Source organism: Xenopus laevis, chromosome 7S (assembly GCF_017654675.1).
Source record: "Xenopus laevis strain J_2021 chromosome 7S, Xenopus_laevis_v10.1, whole genome shotgun sequence".
In the NCBI taxonomy this organism is placed as follows: Eukaryota; Metazoa; Chordata; class Amphibia; order Anura; family Pipidae; genus Xenopus; species Xenopus laevis.
Genome location: NC_054384.1, coordinates 36,998,881 through 37,023,713, shown reverse-complemented (window position 1 = coordinate 37,023,713; position 24,833 = coordinate 36,998,881). Strand labels below are relative to the sequence as shown.

Below are 24,833 nucleotides of genomic sequence, written 5' to 3'. Positions count from 1 at the left end.
TTTTTCCCGGTGTCCCGCCGGCCCAGTCTGACCCTGCACATGAACCTTTGCAATGCATCACTTTCTGCTGCTTAGCCACTGTGGTGAAATGAGGGACATCATTCATTACTTTTTTTAGAATTTCTGTTTCATCTTGTTATATATAAGAGATAATATTATTATTACTATTTACTGCATATAGCTCGATTATGTCCCATAGAGTAAGCAAATTACAATTGCATGTTGTTAAAGGAACAGTAAGGAATAACAGTATAATATACTGTTGCCCTGTCTTTGTAAAACTGGTGTGTTTGCTTCTAAAACAGGGGTGTCCAAACTACGGCCCGCGGGCCAGCTGCGGCCCGCGATCCATTTTAAATTGGCCCGCGTCAAATTCCCCCAGCCTACTGCGGGAAGGCACCTCATTCCCTCGGATTGCAGTGCAGCTCCCTGGAGAGGAGAGACTGCTGCTGCTGTGCCGGCACGCCCCACCCCCGATTCGCTGGCTGGCTGGCTAGGCTGTGTGGAGACTGAGTAGGTGGGGAGACAGAGTGAGGACGTCACAAGAGCTGCGCTGTGCTGCCCCAACACGCCCCCCTCTACACGGCTTCCCTCTGGTTGGCTGGATTCGGACTGCGTGCCTGCCCTCTGTGGAGACTGGATGGGGACTGGGAAGACCGAGTGTGGAAGTCTCGGGAGACTGAGAGAGACTGCGTACTGCAGTGTGCTGCCACCCACCACGGCTACAAGGTAAACCAGTCAGTCTGTGCAGGAATCTTCTCTTCTTCTGTGCTCACACAGCAAACTCCTCCACAGCTGTCTCTGGCTGTCAGAGTGAGCTACAGAGGGGTGGAGAAGAGAGGCAGACACACACACACCATGGAGCATTATGGTTAGGGCAGTGTTATGTAATTGTTCTGGTTAGAGAACACTGTGAGACATAAGCACTTGCAGTGTTTTACTGGTAAGGGGTTGACTCTTACAGAGAAAGAGATGGAGGAAGCTTGTCAGGGCTGATTAGTGTGGTAAAAAAATATTATTTATTATCCCCCTCAAGTATAAGCTGAAACAAACTATTGTACGTTAGAGTTGCCCTGTCCATTTTGGGGCCTCCCATTCTGTTGTGCCCCCAGATAATGGAACAATTAGCATGGTCGGCCCCCACACTTTTTCACCTCACCAAATCTGGCCCTCGTTGTAAAAAGTTTGGACACCCCTGTTCTAAAACTATACGATAGTTTATGTAATCAAGCTGCTGAGTAGCCATGGGGGCAGCCATTCAAGCACAGAATACACAATAGATAACAGATACGTTTTGAAGATTCCCATTGTTTACTATAGGGCTAATCTGTTATCGGCTTTGAATGGCTGCTTCCATGGCTATACAACAGCTACAGTTGAGTTGAGCACATTTTTTTGCACTGTTGCCTAACCACAACTTTTTACAGTGTGGTTAGGTAACAGTGTCTAACTCTTTGTTAAATACACAAGCAATGAATATCTGCTCTGTGCTGTTGGTTAAAAGCACAAACGCAGCACATATGCATGCTCTTTTTTTATATTTCTCGTCTGCTTTTATTATCTTCACTTATGTTTAATTTATAAGAATGATTTAACAAGCAATGAAGTGCAAGTTTAGTGGCTTTATATAAAGTGACATAGAATAAAGGCATATACCAGTGATAAATTACTTGTCACAAAAACAGCCAGACCTTCAATTTGGCGCCACAGATTCCAGAGAGATGTCAAGCAAACACCTTGTTCAAGGGGGAAATCATCACCATGCTCTATAGGTTGTTGAACAGGAATGGCACTTGCTTACTAAAAGCACATTAAACTTCTTCAGCTTGTCAAATTACTTCCAACTGGCAACGGCAAAGTGACATTTAGTTACAGAAAATATTCTGGTTACCTTGTAAGTACAGGAAATGAAATGAGGAGCAGTGAACACAGTGTTACTAAGGCAATCACACTGCAAGTTTGTGTAGATTAAACTACTAATCACAGAAGAAGAAAAAGAAGAAGTGAAATCAAAACACTATTAGTCCATAAACACTCACTACAAAGCAAACTAGTTCAGTGTGGCGCCTATGTAGTATGATTGGCAAAACTGCCTTAAGTAAAACGTAACTTTTAATAAATTAGGCTAAAAAGAGGCCCACAAAAGACAAACCCACTGCTAAACGCCCATAAGGCCGCAGTGCAGGAACAATGTCCTTAAAAAGCATTCATTTAAAAACCAGCAAATGGTGGAAACGGTGGTATTTTAATCAGCCAACAAAAATACTTTGACGGTAGTAGTATAAACCATTGGTTACAGTGCAAGCACTTCCCGCTCCCACCCTTCCATTTGTGCCCCAAGTTAGTCAGCAAGAACCTGCCTGTCTACGTAGGGACAAAGTGGGAGCTAGGCTGCCACCGTCCACCTATGCCACCCAACGCGTTTCGCTGACTACATCAGCTTCCTCAGGGGCATAAGTGGTGGGCGCTCATCTTTTCAAAGTTTAAATAGGCATTCGCGAAGCGTTTTCACGCCGCATATTCGCGCGAGATTACGATGGGCGCGATTTCCGGGTATTGCGCATGACATCATCAAAAAAGGTCGTAGAGACGTTAGTGCGTCTTTTCGCTGGCGTATTTTCGCACAATCATATGGCTCCTGCGTGCCTGAAAAATATGTGGGTGTTTTTTAATAGGAGGTGTATATTTAACCCCCTATAAAACCAACAAAGGGTATCTAGGTGCAAAGCTAGTTAAAGGTAAAGTAACAACAAAGATCAGAAGAATTAGAAACATAAGAAAATTAGAAAACAGTCACTCAATTGCGGGAAAGAGGGGAAAACTACCAAGCGAATATTGCTTGAAATACTTAAAGAAAGAGTTTAAAGGTGAAACCCTCATTGAGACCCGCGGGGGACCGACTGTTGAGCCAGTAGATCCACTTGGCTTCACATTGTAATAATTTGGTGTCAATATCACCAACTCTCGTAGTGGGTTGAAAATGTTCAACAGCAAAAAACTTCATAGTGTTGACATTTCCACCATGAAGTTCATTGACGTGAATGGCTACAGACGTATTACATTTGTTTCTAACGTCCCCCACATGTTTTAAAATACGTCTCCTAAATTGTCGTCGAGTTTTACCCACGTAAAGTTTATTGCAAATACACCTCATAATATATACTACTCCAGGGGTCTTACAATTCATGAAGTGCCTTAATTTGAATTCCTCTATGTCAGAGCGGCCTCTAATACTGGTAGTTTTTTCAATAAATGGACAGGCTAGAAAGTTGCCACATTTGTAGCAACCCTTGGTCAACTCAGAGAGCCATGTGGGTTTGGTGGTAGTAGTAAAATGACTATGCGTGAGGCGGTCCCTGAGATTTTTACTTCTCCTGAATGTAATTACAGGACGTGCACCTATTACTTCCTTAAGGACCTTATCCTGTTCCAGAATGTGTCAATGTTTGTTAAGAATATTGGAGATCTGATTGTGTTCGGTGCTATAGTCACCAATGATCCTCATTGAGTTGTTAGATTTTTGTTTGTGCCGTTTCTGTTGATTTTTGGGCAACAAGAGAGTTGTCCTGCTGGATGTTAGTGCTTTATGGTAGGCCCTTTTTAAACAATTATGACTATAGCCTCTGGCTCTAAACCTATCATACAGCTTCTTTGCTTCAATTTTGAAGTCATCCATGGTGCTGCATATCCTCCTTATCCGGAGATATTGTCCTGTAGGGATCCCTCTGATGGTACTCACAGGATGTTGACTATTTGCCAGTAATAGGCTATTAGTGGCCGTCTCTTTACGATAGACTGTAGTGTGTAAGTTGTGATTCTCACTTCTGTAAATTCGGATGTCAAGGAAGTTAATGCTATCTTTTTGAATTTCTGCTGTGACTTTGAGATTGATGTCACTGATGTTAAGTTTATTAACAAATGCAGAGAAGTCATTCTTGGTGCCGGACCAGATTAGTATGACATCATCGATGTACCGCAACCAAAGTGTAATTGCCTGTGTATATTCCAGCAGTATGTCGCTAACTAAATTACGTTCCCACCACCCTAGGTAAAGATTTGCGTATGACGGGGCACATGTACTTCCCATCGTGGTCCCTCTTAGCTGGTGATAATATTTATTGTGAAAGGTGAAATAATTGTGTGTCAAAATAAATTCCAGAAGTTCAATAACTAACAGGTTCTGGGAACTGAACTGTTGGCCTCTCTGACTCAAAGTCTCTCGCACTGCTTGAAGACCCACCTCATGCAAGATGCTGGTATAGAGAGACTCAATATCTAAACATGCCAACCATTGGTCTTCCCCCAGGACAATGCCGTCTAGGTGTCGAAGGGCATCACTAGTGTCCTAGATGAAAGAGGGGAGACCAGAGACAAAAGATTGTAAAATGTCATCGACATATATGCTTGATGGTTCTGTGAGACTTCCTATCCCAGACACGATTGGACGACCTGGGGGAGATTGTGTATTTTTATGAATTTTGGGAATAATATAAAAAGTGGGTATGATTGGTGTCTTAACCGCCAGAAAATCAAATTGTTCCTTGCTGAAAAGGTCATTTGCCTTATATTTTTTTAGAATGGTTAGGAGTTCAGTTTGAAAACCAGACGTGGGGTCACATGTTAGCGGTGCATAACAATTTGTGTCATTTAATAGACGTTTGCATTCCTGCACATATGCTGTACTGTCCAGAATGACTATATTGCCCCCTTTGTCACTAGGTTTAATGACTATGTCAGTATTGTTTTCCAAGTCCCTTAATCCTTGTCTCTCTTTGTAAGTTAAGTTGCTACCCTTGTGAGCCTTCATATCTCTACTATTGTCATGTAGGATTTTAAGGTCACGTGTACACCCCTCAATAAAAGTCTCTACTTTGGTGCAGATAGAGTTGGGGGGAGTGAAGGTACTTTTTGGTCTAAGATTAGTAAATGGCCCTTTCATTTCGCTCGAATACGCGGCGCGAACACGCAGCGCAAATGCCTATTTAAACTTTGAAAAGATGAGCGCCCACCACTTATGCCCCTGAGGAAGCTGATGTAGTCAGCGAAATGCGTTGGGCGGCATAGGTGGACGGTGGCAGCCTAGCTCCCATTTTGTCCCTACGTAGACAGGCAGGTTCTTGCTGACTAACTTGGGGCACAAATGGAAGGGTGGGAGCGGGTAGTGCTTGCACTGTAACCAATGGTTTATACTACTACCGTCAAAGTATTTTTGTTGGCTGATTAAAATACCACCGTTTCCACCATTTGCTGGTTTTTAAATGAAAGTTTTTTAAGGACATTGTTCCTGCACTGCGGCCTTATGGGCTATTAGCAGTGGGTTTGTCTTTTGTGGGCGCTCCTCTTTTTATCCTTATTTATTAAAAGTTAATTTTAGGCAGTTTTGCCAATCATACTACATAGGCGCCACACTAAACTAGTTTGCTTTGAAGTGAGTGTTTATGGACTAATAGTGTTTTGATTTCACTTCTTCTTTTTCTTCTTACCTTGTAAGTAGAAATACACTGGAACATTCTTATAAAACAACCGAGGTCTGATAGATGTTAGAAACATATACAAAAAGAGACACACAAGCAGGCCCGGACTGGCAATCTATGGGTTCTGGCAAATGCCAGAGGGGCTGCTATAAGGTCCCATAGAAAGTCAGTATTTGGGCCTCTGTGTACCTGAAATGCCAGAGCCTATTTTAATTCTCAGTCCGGACCTGCACACAAGCACAATCTACATTATCTTGAACAACTTAAACAGAAGAATACAGTCAATGCAGGACACTTCCGGTGAAGTCAGCTATAAAACTCAACAAAAAATCACTATCATGCAATTAATTTTAAAATGAATATGGGGGGGGATAAAATAATCACGCTACCAGATGTTAAACAGAAATATGTCCAGAATAAACATTTCAGGGTTACCACACACTGTGTTAGTCCCAATGGATGCAGTGGGCCTGAGTACTCACAAGAAATATATAGTTAGGCAGCATATCTCAGTTAAGAAACCTCTCCTTTCACACTGTAAATTTAATGGGGTAAATTTACTAAGCAGCGAAAATTCACCAGCGACGGCTTTGCAGCCATCACAACACTTTGCCAGGTGAAAATTCGCTCAGACAATGCTAATTTACTGAAATGCAAAGTTGCGTCCAGGGCGCCGAACGCTAGCGAACGCTAGCGCATCTTCACTTTGATTTGCTCTCATTGCCGAAAGTATCACTAGCGAAAATTTACCTGCGTTCAATTCTGCCTAGTGCAACTTCATTAGAGGTTTTCGCTCAGGCTAATTTGCATACAAAGGAAAATTTTAACAGTTTAATAGAGTTATATATTTCAGCAAATACAATACATTGCACAAGTCCAGGGAACCTTAATAAAGAAAATAGAGTTGTTATAATGTCCTACACATGAGCCCATTGTATAGTTAATGTTCCATATGTTTGAAAATGTATGGGGGAACCCGGTTACCCAAAAAAAAATTTAATTCAATCACTCTGAAAAAAGGAAAAGATGCCAGCGGGTTTTTTAAACTTTTTACACTAAAAAATATGATGTAAGTAACAGAAGAAAGAGGAAGATCTATGAACTCCACTGCACTTCACCTGGTCTGAGCTGGGGAAGGCAAGTCTGGCAAAAGAGGTAAGTTCAGTAAAATCCGCATCTTATATAGGGACTGCGAAGTCCCTGAATATGGTAATTTAGACAGCGTTAGTCACTTCGCCCTTTAGTAAATCTGCCCCCAAATATGATACTGATGAACAAGACAAAAATATAAAGTGCAGATTGCATTTATTCATTTAAAATAAAACCAATGCCAAAATGGTTACTCACAGACATAAGATGGGTAGTGAGCATATAGATATACGTAACATAACATAGGTGCCATACATCTGCTCAAACTTTCCCCAATTCATTCATAGTAACTTCTTGATTGTTAAGTAAAGCATTGAAAAATAGGCTACAAACACCTTACTCATTTTGTAGAGATTACGCTCCTACTTCCTTAGAGACAGGTGCACAGGTGCATAGAGGAGGGGCAAACAATATTTGATTGAGATTTTTAAATGAGCTTACAACAGCTATGAATGCTTTAATAAAAAATAGAAATTGGATTTCATGTTTAATTTGAAAAGGACTTTTATTATACAGATTTTTGTGTCTGGTTAACAGGTCCACTTTAACAAAGTCTCACTCAATAAAGCTTTGCTGCTTTTAGAGAACCTTCTTCATTTGAAAGTTAAGGCAGTTTTAGAATTGTTACTGTTCTTTAACCCTATGTAACATTGTGAATGATTACTAAATCAAGTATTATTTTTATTGTTTACTAATATATATATATTTTTATTAAATACTTGTGTTGTAGTGTGTATGTATGGTGCAGGAATGAGTCCCATCTGGTAGTCGTTTTAGGGCACTATAATATGCATTTTGGCTGCTTCAAGGTCGTGCCTACTAATAAAGTTATCTGGTGCTCCTTGATGATATCATCAATAGCTTCTTATTGAAGCCTTAAACACATGTTGAAGCCACTTGTGCACTTATACCTGAGTAAGTGAAAGTGTAATGTTTGTTTAAGTTAGAGTGGAGTGTTTTTTTTGTCTCCCCCCCATATCCTCTTTAAAATGTATTGCACAATAGAGTAATTTTGTGTTCACTTCCCCTTAGGTTTTTACATTTAGGGGCAAATTTACTTAAGGTTGAATATCGAAGTCGAAGGATTAAGCGCAATTCGTACGATCGGACAAAATCGTTCGATCAAATGATTAAATCCTTCAAATCGTTCGATTCAAAGGATTTTAATACATCGATCAAACTAATTTTCTTTGACCTAAAAAAGCTACCTAAGCCTATGGGGACCTTCCCCATAGGCTAACATTGACTTCGGTAGCTTTTAGGTGGCGAACTAGGGGGTCGAAGTTTTTTCTTAAAGAGACAGTACTTCAACTATCGAATGGTCGAATAGTCTAACGATTTTTAGTTAGAAATCGTTCGATTCGAAGTTGTAGTCGAAGGTTGAAGTAGCCCATTCGATGGTCGAAGTAGCCAAAAAAACATTCGAAATTCAACTTTTTTTTATTTATGGGAGACCATGGGACACAGCATAAAATCTGGTAACTCCTGATAAAATAGGGGGAGCTGACAGCTCTGAACATGATACTAGTGGTGATACTTGCCATTCTTATTATTTATTCTGGAATTACTTATTCTAACACAGGGCTGTCCAGTTGGACCAAAATGGTGTTAATACATATGATAATTATTGTTCCTAGCCTTTGCGATATCTTACTGATTTTACCATAATCTAACCTTTGAGAATGTGTTATATTAGAACAGCTCAACTAATTGGAAAAATCTGGGAAGCATTGTTTAACATATGGTTATATACAGTACACCAAGATACTGTATCTTGTATGGACTAGATTGAGATGGGTTTTTTTTTCTTTAAAAGCATTTCTTTATACACATATAGTAAAACTGACATACATGTGGACACAAATACTACTCGGCTTAAATCAGAATTTTCCCTTTAAATAAACCTTCAGTATGTAAAAGACCTATTCTAATAAATTTTGATTAATCTTTTTTTTTATGGTATTTAAATGATTTGCCTTTTTCTCACCTGCGGTTAAACCAGATTTAATGTGAAGTGTTAATTGTATGTTAACTTGTTCTTTTATTGCTTAAATTTGTATTCAACTATGTACTTTATCGATCCTCGATTTTGCCAAACAAAACGGGAAATTTATAACAAATTGTCAATTGTTTACATAACACTAAAATGCTACTTTAAGGTGCCTTTAACTGATAAGCAATTTGCAAGTGTCATCTTAAGCATTTTCATTTTTGTCATCATTATAATAATTTATATAGCTTCAGTAGCATTTTAAAGCTTTTAAAGTAGTGACTTACTTAATATCTTCAGTTTATTAAATTAATGCCAGTTATAAGAATATATAAGCATTTTGATTATATGTTAATATTATTATATCATTTAAATTAATGAGTGGAGGTAGTGGCAGGAAAATTACAAAGCAGTTCATTTAGTTGCGTTAGTGGCCTGTCTGATACACTGCAGGAGACAAATTGTATTAGTATCAGTTGTATTGTATACTAAACACTAAACCATTTTAAGGGCTAGGCCACACGGGAAGATTTCAGGGAGATTAATCGCCTGGCGACTAATCGCCGCGTCTAATCTCCCCAAATGGCTTGCTGGTATCTCGCACCCGCTAGCGCTAAAGTCGCCTGCGCCTATTCACACGCGGCGACACATTTTTCAAAGTCGCTCGAAATTGCCTCGTGCCAACACCAAATTCTTCATATATAGATGAGTGACAATTGATCAAAGCAGGACTACCTTTAACACCCTCAAAAAGACATGTTTTGTATACTTTTGTTTGAAAATAAGGGTTGCAAAAACTTAAAATGTTCTAATTTTTTTTATTAAATTTTACGTTATTTTTCAATACAATAACTTGAAAAAATCAATGCCGGAAAATTTGAATAGTACAAATTTTTCGGATTTGATATCGTACAAACCCCAGCAAAGATTATGAAATCTTACAATTGTAAAAGAGACATCTGCCATTCACTTCTGCATAACCTCAATATGTTTGAGATGGAGTATTTTCGGATTTGGACTTTTAGCAGCCTCAGGGTATAATAATTTGAGTTTTTTGCTACAAAAAAGTTTTGTTTTCCCCTTTAACAGCCAGTAAATAACCCCCTAAAAGTCTGAACCCTTGTTAGTGCAATGTTAAATGCAGTGACATAACTATCATACAGCAGGCGGATGTCATTATTCGGGGTGGTCTGCTGTATGATAGTGAACTACTGTCCCCAGCCAGTGCCAGCTCACTCATTTTAGTATGGCTGTAAGTAAAATAGTGGGTGAGATGAAGGGGAGGAGAGTTTGGGGTTAAGTGTGTATAGTGGGCTTCCTCCAAAGATTTTTATGTGGGGGGCCTGGGCCGATCAATGTATGCTACTGGGTACACGCTTATAATTCCACTTGGAGTGAGACTCTTTCTCACTCTCTCTACTTCATTCACCTTCATTCTACTTCACTCTCCACTGATGTTTCAATGAAACCTGAAAGAACAACAAAATTAAGGTAAAATGCTCGTAAAAAAAACTTGTAAGAACAGGAAAGGTAAAATCAGGGGCATTTGTGCCATGAGGCAAGGTAGGAACCTTTGCTTTTGTCCCATGCAATAGGAAATGCAGTTACACTTTACTTTACTAGTCGTGCAGCATATGCCTTTTAGGGATCTCAACTTTTACAGGATGATCTAAGATTTACGTATGTCTTTACAAATTAACACCTACAATAAAGCCATACTATAGGGCTAATTAGTAATTTATAATTATGTGTGCTACATGACTGCAAAGACAAGACAAGAAGGGTAGTTTGTGAAAGCAGTGCAATGATTTTTTAGCTACAATGCAGTATTTTTTCTAAACGTTCAGTGTAATTGCAGTTGAGTGGGTAGATGTGTTTGTAATGCATTAGAAGAAACACAATTTTACATGAGTGTGTTCATGGGTTTGTGGGGGTATGTGAGTGTGGGTTGTGTCACTTCTGGTCTCTGGCAAATTCATTAGTGCGTTATTCTTTTGGTAAAATCTGCTGCACCTGTAGAGTCAACCCTTAAATTATCCCCATGTTCAGGGTTCAGGGAAAGTGTGCTTTGTATGAAATTGTATAAATTCATTTGTTATTTCTTAATAGCAAACACTTTTGAGAGTTCAGTTATAAAACATGTCATTTTGTTTTTTGCAATTATTGCACATTGAGAATGAATTGCACTTAAAGTGGATCTGTAACCCAGACACAAAAATCTGTATAATAAAAAGGCTTTTCAAATTAAACATTTAATTTTTTTTTATTAATGCATTCATAGCTGTTGTATGCCATTCCTCTATGCCTTAGGTACTTCCTAGATGTCACTGCTCTCCATACATTCCCCCTTTTTCTTCACCATTTAATTGCCAGGGAATGGGGATGCACATTCTGGTGCACAAACAAGATTTTGAGATGATGCTTGCCTTAATAACAGTGTCCACAATATGGCTCCTGCCTGCTTGCTATAATTATGAATTCCCAGACTGAAGGAAACAAGATTCAAATAATTTATATAGTGTAATTAAAGTTCATTTTGCTTGACTATGTGATAAAATAGAGTTTTGAATATTTATTTTGGATGACAGGTCCCCTTTAAAGGAGAACTAATCCCTAAACTAAATTGTATTCCAAAGGTAACAGAAACATATAAAATGTGATGCAAATATAAACATTCAGTAAAGCTTGTCACATCCGTTTTATTGAAGCTAGACTCCATTTCCTGGGTCAAAGCATGACACTTACTTATCCCATGTTTAGACACTAGATGACACTGTGTTCTAATATAAAAGCTGAGCACACATGCTCAGGGCCCATTTTGTTAGTCCATTTACCTGAGCAGGCAGGAAGGGTGTAGAAGAACCTAGATAGGTCAAGTCTAGCTGGTTAAAGGCTACTCATCTTAATAGGTGACTCTAGGAATGACAGATAGTTAGGCTGTTAGCCGAGCAGCTGAGGCACCACTGAGTGTTGAGTGGGATTTGGATCCCAGGTACTAAATGCCCAATAGTAGGGACTAGTGTCAGCATTAGCTCCACTTAGGGAAAAGGGTGAAAGCTGGGTGTACCTCCATATAAGTTGCATTCTCTCTTTTATCCAGCACGGTCTACACTGACCATTGGTACTTGTGAGTATATCTACTGCTGTTACATGTCCCTTCTCATATCAGACTGAACTTCTATGTGGAATACCTTGTTCTTTAATAAATTAGTTCTATGATTAAGTTGCAAGAACCACTGGTGCCTAATTAATATTCATTACATGCAGCTATAGTTGAATAAAACCCTGCCCTCATACTGTTGTGAAGGCATACTGCCAAAGGAATTTAGGTCTCATCCAGAGCATTATTGGGGTAATTTTATCAGTTTGAGTAAGGGTCCCACTCCATTTTACTATAGCCTTACAATTGTAAGGGGGTAACAGAAATATATAAAATGTGATTCAAATATATAGACTATAAAAAAAAAAAGTATGTTTTGTTTTTGAGTTAAAAATGTCTAAATATTGTCCTTCCCCAGCAAATGCATCCCTTAGGTCATGTGCACACTTGTTAAAGTGTAATCACTGTGCAAGTGGAAGATAAGTATGGGAATTCTAAAATATCTCCAAAATAAGGATCATATTTGCATTTCTTCTTGTATTCAAAATTTTATAACTATAGATTCAAAAATGATAAACCCTTATCATTTCCATTGTTTAATCAACACTGTTTTTCTATCTCTGACAGACATCAGAAAAAGCTGCCCAGAGTGAAGTAAGGTCAGTTTTTCTCTACTCCCTGCATTTGTTGAATTTTATACTAGATACAAATCTAGATACTAGGGATCCATTACTGGCTGCAAGAACTTCCTTCACCTGATGAAGGATCCCTAGTGATCTGAAACATGTTGTGCTAAAATCTATGTAAACATTATGCGCTGATAACATTGGTGAGGTCTCTGGTGGAATTAAGCAGGATTTATGGCACACAGTTTGCTTGATTACTATAAACTGGTTTAGTATAAACATGGTAAATGTATGGAATCTTATCCGGAAACCCATTATCCAGAAAGCTTTGAATTATGGGAAGGCCCTCTCCTATAGACTCCATTTTAATCAAATCATTAAATATTTTATAACACATTTCCTTTTTTTCTGTATTAATAAAACAGTTTTTTTAATCAATATTGATGGCACAACAGAATATGTAATATATGATGGTCCAAATTATAGAAAGATCCCATATCAGGACAACTAGGACAAGCATTCTCAATAACAGGTCCCATACCTGTATTTGTCTATACACTTGTAACGTTTAATACTCATTTTTTTTTTTTTTTTTAAATGTTTGCACATAATAAAATGTATTTGCTATTCCCTGCACTGCACTGGTTCTTAAACATGAAACCATGTATCAGACAGTAGCTTAGATCTGAAATGAGAAAGCATGCAATGTATCATGGGAACTGAATTCTTGGCTGAAGGGGAGATACAATAATTAGAACTAGCAGTAAGCACAAATAATAGGGATATATAATGTTTCTTTAATGTACAGATATGGGACCTGTTATCCAGAATGCTCTGTAATTTGGATCTTCATACCGTAAGTCTACTAAAAAATCATGTAAATATTAAATAAAACCCAACAGGCTGGTTTTGCTTCCAATAAGGATTAATTATATCTTAGTTTGGATCAAGTACAATGAAAATTTGGATTATTTGATTATAATGGTTTCTATGGGAGGCGGCATTTCCAAAATTTTCGTAATTTTTTTCCGTAAATTTGTGCACAAGTGACAGCTCTAAAATGGAAATAAAATACAATAAAGTATGCATTGATGCTATTATAAAAGGTACTTACACATACAGGTATGGGATCCATTATCCCGGAAACCCGTTATCCAGAAAGTTCCGAATTATGGAAAGGCTGTCTGCCATAGACTCCATTATTATCAAATAATCCAAATTTTTAAAATGATGTCCTTTTTCTCTATAATAATAAAACAGTAGCTTTTACTTGATCCAAACTAAGATATAATTAATCCTTATTGGAAGTAAAACCAGCCTATTGGGGTTACATGATTTTCTAGTAGTCTTAAGGTGTGAAGACCCGTTATCTGGAAAGCCTCAGGTCCCGAGGATTCTGGATAATAGGTCCCATAAATGTTCCTACCACTTGCCAGTACATGTGGGCAGTCCAAAGGCAGGTACCTATCCTGCTCTGATAAATAGTGTGCAGCTCTATGCACTGACACAAGGGATCCCTAAAATTACTGCCAGCCTAGATGGAGCTATTTCCAGGATTTCACTAGTGGGTTCTGTCAATAGAAGCTACTGCCCAACCCAGCAGACATCTCACTCCCAAAATATATTTGCATGTATTTGCATGCATATGGATACACTGCTATCAGTGGTGTAATATCCTATGCTAGACATCCCTGCCAAAAAATCTTTCAAGAGCGGTACAGCAACCCCCTCCATGTACCTGCTCATTTCCCCCATTTCCCATCAGCTGGTGCCACGAGCTGTCTTTTACAGTAGGATTTTTTTTTACAACTATAATGGAAGCAGACGCAGTAGTCTGGGCCCGTCACCCAGGCCCTTTGTGACCACAGGGCCTGCTTCTTCTATAGTTGCGCCACTGACTGCTAATGTCTAAAGTATATGCAGAACTGCATCAGCATGATTACATTTAGAAAGACTGAACTGTGATATCCTGAAGCAACTCTTGCAAAATTTGGGGGGAAAAAGAAATATAGACATTTTTTACTTTAAAAAAGAACGCATGTTCTTTTAATGGCACAACAGGCAAGTTAACCAAACCCAGGTCTCTTTCTGCCTCTCTCCATTCCTTTGGAGATACATTAGTTACATTAGTGCTAGAAACCCTGCTGTGCGTAGTTTTACCACAATTTTGTCCACTTGATGATTCTTATCTTATATTATCATCAAGGTTTTTCATTACAGATTATTTTTCTTTAAACACTGCAACTTTCATACAACTTTTACTATGTATAAAATATAAAATGTATGTATTTATAGGTTTCTGCATTCCCCCAGAACAGCAAAAGATGGAAAATGCCATTGCTGCAAAGCCTCCAGACCTGAAATTAGCCTCGCCAGCATTTGTGTCCCTCTCCTATTGATAAACTATAATAGTTTTAGAGTATATTGTCTTCATAGACTTTTTAAAGCATAAATCAAAACAGATGGGAATCAGGAGAACACAGATAAAAAATGCATATTTTGCTGTTTACTAGTTCTGGGGATTGTAGATTATTTGTGCAAAGTACAGTTGAGCAACAGCTTTTAGATCCTCTTTAAGACCCTGCTACAATCGGTAGGATTCAAGTGTACAGATTTTATGCAAAATAAGCGTAAAATACTTTGATAAATATATTCAGCTGTTTTCCTGCTCTCCTAAACAAATATATCATTGTATTAATTGACTTTTAACAAATATTTATGCTTGCCTAAAGAATAAACTTATTTGATGTTGTACACAATTCCCCAATCTCTCTGCAAACAGGCTTGGTGTTTTTCAGTAATACCTTACATTGTGCAGTATTGTATCTTTTACGGCATCTCAAACTTCCATAGAGAAAATATTCATTAAAAGCTTCTTTTTTTTAAAAAAAAGCCAAAACAGCATTGCTTAGTGCCAAGCAAATTAGTTTGCATCTAATGAGAATATGTGATCTACATTACAATTATCCAATTACTTTTATCGAATCACTTGCTTCCTATATTCTAGTAATTTGCCTGTGATTTAAAAGACCTAGTTGATTATCAGCCTGTAACTACAACCTCTGGCCTTGAGTAAATGATGCCAACCGTAAATCACTTTCTTTTTCTAATTAATCCTCTATTACTCTCACCTTTTTAGATTGTGACTGGTCTAAGTAATCCACATAAATATAATTAAAGGGATTTTTTGTAGAATCTATATCACAGAGAGAATTCATCATTACTAATTACAAATTAATTGACTTTCATATACAGTAAACTTGGCTATTTTGTTGCGTTTCTGACTGTAATAAATTGCAGGTATTTTGTGATTATTTTTTCCTTTTAGGTCCTTTTATACTATTGCGTTAACTTTTACATCACAAGAGAGTAATATATAAGTGTTTTATTCATGATTTGCCCCATAGTCAGGTGAAGGAAAAGCCCCGGTCATCCACTGTCAAATTTTGCACCAATGCACCAGTTGCCTTTGAAAAGCATTGAAATGTACCTCCAAAATATGCAGAGTAGGGAGTTGTACTCCTAGTTGGCCTAGGATGTGTCTGTAGCCAAGAGAGACACCTTCAGTCACCACTTATATTGGCCTGTGTCAGTATGTGCTCATTAAGGAAGATTTTTTTGCTTTTGAGTTCCTTTTCTGCAAAAGGAACAAATATATAGATGATAGATTAACAAAAACATTGCATAGCATTGCATGTACTGTGCTATAAGTGATTTTATTTACAATTAATGTCAATTGTCAATATACAAAGACTTTATTATGAAGGATGTAGCACTAAAAAACAATTATAAAAATATGCATTAACTAATGAAAGATGGATTCAGTTCAATTGCTAATTCCCAGGGAACTTTCTATGCAGCCTTTAGGTAGGAATCAATGCTGGTACTGGACAAGATGCATTTCAAAGACTTTGATTTGGTTTAAGAAAACTAATGGGCAGATATGTGTAGGTATCTACTGCTTGGTTGGAAACTGCAAAAAGGGCCTCGACTGATACAGCTAGGGGGCTAAAAACTCACAGTCAAAATTCAGTTGACTTCATTATGGGGGGTCCTCAAGATATATTTAACTATCAGGATGGTCACTCATCAGCTTTGGTAAGGAGCAGCGATAGGAAAGAATGACTTTCCGTTGATGGGCAAAGGCTGGGAATGGATGAATAAATTAATAAATTAGTTTTAAATTAGTGGATTAGTTGTAAATTATCTAGATGTTTTACTGTGTGTTTAGCAGATTACCATGTCTGTATACAAGTTCTCTGTTCACTGGATGTTCTACAAGTTTGATGCTATCCCACTTTTATTATAATATGATCATTACTAATATCATGGCAACATGTAGACAGTAAGCAGAACATATAGAGTTAAACAAGTTTTCATACATCTTTCTTTACTTTTAAACTACATTGAAGATACCTCTATATCTCCAACTGTGGCTGACTTCATGAAAATTTGCTTCAGCAGTGGAAGAAGTAATAGAACACATTTCTGTAAATCGTTTTTGATTGTTCAAAGTAAAATGTGAGGACTGGATTCCAGCTGTGTGACATTCAAAGGATCCCGCATCCCGCTAGATGAAACTAATGTCCTTATGTAAATCAGGTATATACATACATTGAATAGTTTGCCTTCAGACTTCAAACTGATTTGAACCAGGCTATAAAGAATAGTTTTCAAAGTGATTGCTTGTAAAAATGACAGAATGGCTGTGATATTACCACAGGTCTGTTTTACATGAAGAGATATATGAAGAAAATGTATGTTATTTATTAGATATAACAAATGCTCTAGAGAAATTAAATGCAGGCATGTTTATGTAATAAAATATTATTTTATGTGCTATCTGAGCATAGATATAACTCTCATAAACAGAAAATATACCCTATTTATTACCAAAGTGCAATTTCCATCCAGTTTGCCTGTTCTGTATCAATGCAGCATCTTGACTAATTGAATCTCTTGCATTCACAATCAGCATTATAATTATGTTTGTACATCATTCACAGGGTGCAAGATTACAATGTACAGAGGGAACCCTGGAATCACTGTGCATGATTTAAAGAAGAGGCATGGCAGATGCGCTGATACTGAATGTAATTATACGAAAGTTCAATCTTTGGATGCAGTTACCCTTGATAAGTGGTGTCAATGCATGCAAGAATTTGGGTTCCATTTAAATGGAGCCATACTTTTGACTGTGGTCATAATAAGCTCTTAAGTCTAAAAGAGATCACAAATGTATTCTGTAAGAGCACAGTTACACTGATGATGTGGCATCCCCTTTTGAATAGGGAAAGATAAAATCAAGTAGTTCAAGTAGTTCAAGTAGCTCTCAAAGCCAAAAAAAACCTTTCTAAAATAATCATATACAATGTTGTCTTATATCATTGGTTGAAAAAGATCAGGTCAGCACCAATACCCATGTTGCCCACTTATAATAGCTTGGGTTCAATTTGAATTAAAGATCAGTATCTCAGAGTAAGGTCAATTGAGCTTAGCCTTCTTTCTAGTTTGTATCAGTCAATTGTTGTATGTAATCTGTTTGTTGTAAACAGACACCCTGCAGAATATGTTGGTGCTTTTAAATATTTATTATTTTTAACAGTAATTTTTATTTGTATGCTCATTTAAATTGCCTAATTTTAGGAAACAGTTTGTACTTCAAAACAGAATAAAGTGCATAACATTATATAGTATTTCCAGTTTACCAACTAGCAATGTCAGTAGCCATGTCATGTCTCTGCATTTCCCACCATATCGTACTGTTTCTCTGTTGTTGGTTAGTCTTCCCTTCTTCCTAACATTTTCATGGAATTTGCCCTCTAGTAATTGTAATTGTAACTATTGTAGCCCCCCAAATCTATGGATGCATTTCATAATGGATATATAAGATAAACAGTATGGCAGAGAAGAAACATACAGATATACAGTACATTCACAGAGTATTATAAGTTATTTGGTGCCTGACCTAATGATCTAGAACCTAAGTGGTGTCATATGTTAAAGGTTTATTTTTTGTACTGTCTCCCTGTTTCCCTAAAAATCCCAATAAAAAATAATTAACAAATAAAATATTGCTTTATGTTTCTCTTTTCAAACAAGACCATTGTTACACAGCTCATATTTAGGGATGGGCAAATTTGACCCTTTTCGTTTCGCCATAAATTCGCCCATTAAACTCAATGGGCGTTGGAATTTTTTTTGTTGCGTGTCTTTTTTTTTGACACACAACACCATACAAGTCTATGGGCATCATTTCCGCGACTAAACAAGGCGAAAAAATTCGCCCATCCCTACTTATATTTACCTATTGTAGGGGACATATTTTCACTTTCTAGGTAAGATCCTTTAATATATTGCACACTGATGCAAAACTATAACATTTTCAAACTTGCTTTTTTCCATTGGTGAAAGGGTTGCTAAATATTATTGCTAAAACAGTATTTGACTTGGTACTTACTACAGTCTCTTGCCCTTGGCTTTGTCTACGGTGCCATAACTGTTAAATTTTTGTATCTCTTTTACTGTGGCCCCCTGCTTCTGGGTCTCCATCAGGATTCACCCCCACTCACACACACAACTGACGTTTAGCGAGATCCATGGGATCCTTTTTATATCCAAAAAACTCAGAAGTGGAGGTTAACTCCTATTTTCTACAGTTATTATTATTACAGCACAGTGTCAGTTTTTTTATATTGTTATGGTAAGGATTAGTAATTGTATTAAAACATACTAGTAATAGTGCCTGTTAGAAACTATAAAAATAGAAAAAGTGACTTTCCATTTTCAGTACTTCTTTTAAGCTCATACATCTGCATTGTATCAACAGAGCCTGAATCTCGGAGGTTGTATCATTTCTAAGAATGCTTCAGTCTTACCTGACATGTATTTTCCATAAGTGAGATTTCTGAATGTCAGAAGATCTATGAAGACACTAACCTAGCCACAGGCATCTTGAACTTTCTGTACTGAGAAGTGATATTGGTCATGCTTATACAAGGAATGACAGCTGAAACCTACAAAGCAAGGCTTTTTTTTACCATATTTCTACAATATTATTTTATCGACTGTTTTTCCAATACTAATTTAGAAAAACTGACTTGAAACTTAAATAAATGAAAATGAATGTAGAATAATGGTTATTTTAAAGCTAAACCCTGATGAATATTTGGTTAGTTATCAATTTCAATGCAAACAGCTGCAGTATGGGAGAAAATGTAATTTATTTTATTTCTCTGTCAGCTGCACCTACTTTACTTTAGTAGCAATAAGAACAGCAGCTCATGTGTCGTCCCCCTTAAAAAGGTGGGGATCTCTATCATGGGCACAGACAAAAAAGCAGTCTATTCCCCTAATGAAGGCACCCACCTTTTTAGGAGGGTTGAAATGCGTTGGGTAACTATGTAGATAAAAAATGATTAAACTGTATTGGAGTGTCCTGCTGTTCCTATTACATTGTAAAATCCTAGGGATCTCACAGGGGATGCCTGCAGTGAGTACCTTAATAGTGTGACTATTATATTGTGGTGCACACCATCAATTAATTTACTATTTTAACCTACTTTACTTTAGGACCAGTTCATCTGTCAACCTTTGTGAACACTATGGTACCTCTACATATAGAAATGTATTGGCAATTATTTATTGTTCACATATAAAGACTCTGTGAGCAAAGCAGCATAAAACAAAACAAAATCCTTGCCCCACTTGGGCTCTAACTAATACACAGGGCAGTTTCCCTCTCTACTACCGGCCCCCTTCTAGGATTCCCAGTCAAACACAAACAGTATAACTCCCCAGAGTCACAGTACTTTTACAAAGTCCTTTCCCTTTGGAGAAAAATAAACAGCCATTCCAATGGCTACACTCAGCTCCCAGCTCTCCTCAGTGTGTGTCTCAATCTTCTCTCTGAGCCCCAACCCTCTCTAGCAGCTAGCTAGCTTCTGGTAACAATTCCGTTTAAGCTGTTACAAAGTGACACATTGTTAGTGACGCTGATTATGTGTTACAGCTGTTGTTTCCCGCCAGTTACTAGTTGTAATACATGATCTGTATTAGTTTTGGCACTTTGAGAAAGGCTTCTGATGGAGCCGAAACGTTAGTCTTATGCTATTCTACAAATACTTCACATTTTTAAGTCCTGTAAATGCTGATCCTTTTGGAATGGATGGAAATGATTCACTGATCATGCACCCAGGCATATGAAAACTTTATATATATATATATGCATTTCAGAGGCAGGCTAAGTCAACTGGGCTTTCTGGGCAATCCGGACGGCCACCTTCCCCCACCAACTGTGTGAGTGCACAGACATCACATGGCACTAGGGGTAGGTAGAAGACTCTTTAAAAGGCACCTGCCAAGTGTTCCCCCCATTGTTAAACCCTAGGGTATCATCTCTTCTGTCTACCTCTAGTTCTGGCCCTGATGTACTTTTGTATAATTGGCCTACATTTGTGCCATGACACTAGATGGAGACTTTGAAGACAAAATGTGGTATCTGGACACCAGGATGTCTATGAGATATTTTGGTTTGCCTGTGAGTCTGTGAGTACAGTATATATGTTTATTTGATTTTGATCTTTTGCAGTAAATTTGTGCTGTATAAATAATAATGTCCTTATACTTTAAGGTATGAAATCAGTATAGAGCAAAGTCATTAGCTAAAAAGTGGACCTATGTGTTAAAAACATAGCATTTTTTTTGCATGACTTAAATTGGTCATTACTACAAAAAAACTGCTGAAGCAGGTCAGTATTCTTTAATTGCTTCGAGAGTTTAAAGTTTTGCATGGAAAAATATAGTATAGTTTAAGAGCTATTGTTTTAAGAAAAAAAATGAAAGCAGGTTATTATGGATCTTTGGATGCCTTTGTAAATCAGACTATGAACAAATGTTTTGTCCATATGGTGCGCATTGCTTGAAAACTGTACATTCAGCAAAAGTTTGAGTGTGTTTTCATCTGTTTTAATTTCAGATATTCTTTTCCTTTATTGCATTTGTTTTCTGAAATACAAGGTAAGAAAGCAAAGCAGACAGAACAATTGGCCATTATATGTAAAAGAAAAATTAACTGAACTTTACTGAAAACATTTTATTATTCAGTAAATTTCAGCAACAATAATCCACAAATAATCAGTTTCTCCTTTTTGCTATATAAAAATGGTTCATTATTGTTCAGGCCTACAGAATCTGTAGATGTTTGACCTTCAAATGGTCAAATACCCACTTTTTGTAGTTTTACATATCCCTGTAAAGCTAAATTCTTTAGCTATATTAATACAAGGTATTTCAAAATAGATGTACATGCAATACTTAAGATACGTCATAAATAACAATATCCACTAAGATTCCATAGTTTGCAAAAGTGTATTACTTATTTTCTTAATATTTTTAAGGTTTGAAAAATGTATTTTTATTCTAAGGTTGTTATGAAATACTTAAAACCCTATATGCATTAGTGTTCCACATTTGACAAGGCCTGTTCATAATCCAGTTTGCAGTGCTAAAGACAATAGAAATCATATACTAATGCACCCGGAAGTGATTGCCAAAGCATCCATTGTGCCGCTGATGAATGTTGTGCAACTGTTCATTGACACATTGTGTTTAAAGGTACTGGATGCTGCATAATGTTTAAAAAAATTTAAATTTGCATCCAAAAATCAAAAATCTGGTGAGTTCATTCAGAAGTCAATGGGAGTTTTTCTACCAAAATTCAAGCATTTTTTTTCAATTCAAGGTTTTAAATTTTTGGAAGTTGGTAGATTTATTCAAAATGAATGCAACTGTGCTGTCTTCAAGTGTATTCATGTTTTAATGTGATTAACTTTTAAGTTTAAAGTTTCTAAGTAGATTTTGTTTAGAGTTTAGAGTTTCTAAGTATTTTTTTATCATAGAAAAAACATTACAATTCAAATTTTGATAAACAGGTCTCCAAACAGAGGCTTATCAGAGACTTTTGAGAGACAAGCTAGAGCTGAAACATTTTGTGCTATGTTGTGCCAAAAATATTCATGTCTACTCAGCTTGATTATTATAATTACCTACAAAACTGGATTCTAGAGACTGATCTGTAACATGGCTGTAGCCAATAAATTGAAGGCTATTGTATTGTAAGAATTAATGGTGTTAGCATACTTAGATATTAGAATAATTTTACTGTTAGCATATCACTTGAATAAAAAAAAATGAATTCCAACCACAGCCTTTTAGTTGCTGTTAGCTCATAATAACTGATATTACTTCCTTGCCCTAGTGGCACCATTTGGAAAACAGTAGAAGAGTTTGGAAACCAGAAGGATAGTCAGGGGCATCATTAGGTTGAAGGAGATTTTCCCTCAGGGCCTACTATGGCTAATATGATAGCATTCTTGTGTCAAAGCAGTGTCCTGAAAGCTCACTTTTACCAGTGTATTCGTATAGAAACATTTACCAAGTAAAATTTAGGTTGTCTTTTTTTCCTACTTTGTGAGTCAAGCTGTGAATGCCTGCTTAGGTTTGATATTTAATATTTGTTTGTATGAAACATCTGTTATTTGCTTCTGTGATCCTGCACAGGGATTAAGAATTACCTGTGGTCTGAACACTCATCTGCTCTGTATTTCAGCACTGAAACTTGCATTAAACTGTAATGTGCTGGCTTTTACACTAGTTTCCCGTATTTCTAAGGTTATACATATAATATAGAATCCTACCCTTGTGGTTTTAGGTTGTCAGAAAAAAACTGGTATTGGCAGCTCTGAAAATTGAAAAGAAGAAACATTCTCAGATTAATATGCAGCAGTCAAAGTATCACTTTGTACAAAATAAAGCTTTGAGTGTCATCGTAAGTACGAACATAGATAGGGAACAAAATGCTGTTACTTATGTCATCCACATTCTCTGCATTCTGCAGGGTACAATTCCTTATGAAGCATTTATTTCAGACAACATTCTGTTGGTGCCTTATGTCATTCTGCACTTGCTATCACTGTGTCTGATGATATTTAATGTCATGTTGAATTGGATGAAAAATGAAAGTAATCTGTAAGAGCTGACATTTGGTATGACTGCTTAGTTACAAATATAATTCCAGTTCAGTATTTAGAATTTGGAAGAAAGCTACAGGTCTTAAAAATATTGTTCATAGTTAAATGTCAGATTATAAGAGAGAAAAATAACAGTGTTTAAGTCTCAAACTAAATATATAACCTGGACAGTGTCAAAGCCACTGTTCCTATTCACTTTATTTGACCCAATTTATATCTAACCTGCTGATTATATAATAACAATACTTAGAGCAAAGGATGGAGTTTAAAGGCCACATCTTTATAAACGACATCAACATTAACAAAGCATAACTGTAATTTAAACATTGATTCAACTGTAATACTTGCTTAAATACTCTGTCGAGTGAACGGGCCACCGCTGTGCTGGCCATCCAAATGCTGCAGCACCTGGATGGGCAAGCAGGAGAGAAATAGCCTCACTCCAACCCTTACCTCCCCGGACCCTTAACTGGGGAGGTACCAGCGAACTATACATATATGGGAATACAGCCCCATTCCCCCAATCTATCAAGCTTCCTTCCCTGCTCAGCTGCAATAGCAACACACTTACCAAATGAACCAAAGCCTTCTAAGATGTCCACCAAGAACAAGGGCGGGAGGGCTGGATGTTACTCCCATGGCTGCCTGACACAGAATGAGCAGTTCTGGCTCACACACATCTGTTTACCTGCATGGTAAGACCTCCCCATCTCTCCTCTTAACGCTATTTTAACCATACTTCCTCTAGCCTAACTAACCACGTTAAATCTTCCCTCCCTCCACTATGCTCATTGGGAAAGTCCTATTCTTTTTAACATGTTTGTTTAGACCAAGGGGTATATTTATCAAAGAGTGAAGTTAGAGATCTCCACAGTCTGCAGAGTGAAATACTGCCTCTCTCCATTCATTTCTATGGGGTTTTTAAAGACATATTTATCAAAGGTTATCACCCTTTGATAAATACACATTTAGAATCCCATAGAAATGAATGAAGAGAGGTGGTATTTCACTCTGCAGACTGTGGAGATCTCTAACTTCACTCTTTGATAAATATACACCCAAGAACTTAGGTTAGGCAGTCATTAGAAGAGGCACAAGAGCACTAAGGGGTGCAAGGAACACTACGCTCTGCACTGCCGATTAAAAATTTGACTACAATTTCTGACTCTAATCACCTGAATTGACAGTTCTTGACTAAGATAGTATGGGTGCTATCCTGTCACTAACATCTGAAGACATTGTTTTGGATGGATCTGATAAAGCTTAATAATGTGATACATTGGTAATAACTTCCTTGTTTTACCTTATTTGTGGCTGGACTATAAGGGCCAGTGCAGATTAACAATAATCTAAAGAGGAATCCTGAAGGCATCATGAAGCATTACTAGCCAGCACTTCTTTGATGGAATTTTGATCAAAAAATGTGTAGACATCATTATTATCCATGCACATGTCATTATTACC

The 24,833-nt window shown here is 37.2% G+C and overlaps 1 long non-coding RNA gene across 1 annotated transcript; it reads left to right on the top strand.

The window, feature by feature from the left end:
* Positions 1–301: 301 nt before the first annotated feature.
* Positions 302–18,404, top strand: LOC121396290. The gene is made up of 4 exons (XR_005962963.1): positions 302–729; positions 12,341–12,372; positions 16,752–16,941; positions 17,346–18,404. It is a non-coding gene; the product is annotated as an uncharacterized LOC121396290 (long non-coding RNA).
* Positions 18,405–24,833: the final 6,429 nt, after the last annotated feature.